General features: G+C 33.9%; 1 protein-coding gene across 1 annotated transcript in view; it reads left to right on the top strand.

Moving 5' to 3' along the window:
• Nucleotides 1-2183, top strand: part of ptprfa (protein tyrosine phosphatase receptor type Fa) — a 207242-nt gene that overhangs the window by 118843 nt on the left and 86216 nt on the right. The gene's annotated exons all lie outside the window — the stretch shown is intronic.

Here is a 2183-nt window from a genome sequence, read left to right as displayed (position 1 = left end):
ATATATATATATATATATATATATATATATATAGTGATCATTATATACATTTAACAAGACAAACATGTAATTTTACTGTAAAATACTTGTAGTGAAAAATATGATGCACCTTATAATTTACATTTTTAAAAATCCAACTTGTATTTTTAGGCAATATGTGTATTTTTACTGAATTTATTTTATTATTTTATTTATTTATTTTTGTTACAATTGTTCTTTTGTATTAAAATATTTTAGAACATATATTGCCAATAATATGAACATTTTGAGCAAACAAACCTTTGAATCAGTGGATTGTTAAATCTTGATTCAGTTATTTGAAATTAACAGTTTGAAAGAAGTGATTCACTTAAATTAGTCAAACTTATTTACTGTGAAATTACAACTTTATCTGTACAACTAATATACGTTTAAAAAGCTTTTAGATTCAAGATTATTGTAGTTGATTTAGTTGTTACATTGATTATATTTTCATCATTCACCAGTGATCTTTGCTGTTTTTGTCTTTTTTTTATAAATTTCAAGTGTTTTAACTTGAATATTTCCAATATATACATTATAACTTTACAGTTTGCATTGCATTAGTTGCTAGTTGTGAAGAGGTCAGCCTTTCACAAGGTTTTACATCTTAAAAGTCTTAAAGGTACTGTAGTAACAGCAGCCTATTTAATTGATGAAGTCAGAGAAAGGTTGAAAATATTAAATGAAGTTTTTGGTGCTAGAAACCTTTGATTAGCATTGTAAATGTACTTTAGGAACAAGTGCAGAATATATTTAAAAATAGTAAAGAGTAGCAAATGAGATAAAATGCCGTCTTATGCTGCTGGTCATGAAGGCTGGTGGAAATGGTGAAAGTGTTGTCAGGGCATCAAGGAAAGGACCGTGTTGAGACTTGCAGGCTAGAATGGAGAATCCCGTTGTGGAAATTCCCTCATTAATGTCGGGATCTATTACAGCAGATATAGAGACCACTGAAGCCTTGTTTAAAAGAAAAGCCTTTTATTTAACAACCACTTTTGCCTGGCAAGTGCTTAAAGGACACTTCAAATTCAGACCTTCAAATATGGTGATGCGTTGTTCTTTGATAGTGTGTTTTGAATATTGCATTCGTGTATGTTTGAAAGCAGAGGAAATGAGAACTAGACACAAATCTGTGTCCATAAATTCTCCTGGTCTTCTTCCTCAAGCCCTCGACCAATCAGAGAGAAACTCATATAAATGATGCATCGTGCAGATCATATCATATGAATTCTCTCCAGAGATCTCTCCTTTGATCTTTACGCAGACCACACACGCTCTCAGGACATGCCATTTGATGAATGACATTTAATATATACAGGTGCATCTAAAAAAATTAGAATATCCTGAAAAAGTTTTTTGTAACTTATTTCAAAAAGTGAAACTTTCATATATTCTAGATTGATTACGTGTAAAGTAAAATATTTCAAAAGTTTTTTTATTTTTTTTATTTTGATGATTAGAGCTTACAGCTCATGAAAGTCAAAAATCCAGTATCTCAAAATATTAGAATATTTACTATTATATTTGAGTGTCATTAATTGACCATCCCTACAGTATAAATTCCGGGTATCTCTTGTTCTTTGAAACCACAATGATGGGGAAGACTGCTGACTTGGCAATGGTCCAGAAGACAATCATTGACACCCTCCACAAAGAGGGTAAGTCACAGAAGGTCATAACTGAAAGGGCTGGTTGTTCACAGAGTGCTGTATCAAAGCATACTAAATGCAAAGTTGACTGGAAGGAAGAAATTGGGTATGAAAAGGTGCACAAGCAACAGGGATGACCGCAAGCTTGAGAATACTGTCAAGCATAGCCGATTCAAACAGTTGGGAGAGCTTCACAAGCAGTGGACTGAAGCTGGAGTCAGTGCATCAAGAGTCACCACGCTCAGAAGTCTTCAGGAAAAGGGCTACCAAGCCACTTCTGAAACAGAAACAACGTCAGAAGCATCTTACCTGGGCTAAGGAGAAAAAGAACTGGACTGTTGCTCAGTGCTCCAAAGTCCTCTTTTCAGATAAAAGTAAATTTTGCATTTCATTTGGAAATCAAGGTCTGGAGTCTGGAGGAAGACTGGAGAGGAACAGAATCCAAGCTGCTTGAAGTCCAATGTGAAGTTTCCAAAGTCAGTGATGATTTGGGGTGCCGTGACGTCTGCTGGT

This window comes from Sinocyclocheilus rhinocerous, unplaced genomic scaffold (genome assembly GCF_001515625.1).
Source record: "Sinocyclocheilus rhinocerous isolate Xijiao unplaced genomic scaffold, SAMN03320098_v1.1 scaffold588, whole genome shotgun sequence".
NCBI classification, from domain to species: Eukaryota; Metazoa; Chordata; class Actinopteri; order Cypriniformes; family Cyprinidae; genus Sinocyclocheilus; species Sinocyclocheilus rhinocerous.
The sequence above is the reverse complement of the archived record's forward strand: the minus strand, read 5'-3'. Positions and strand labels throughout refer to the sequence as shown.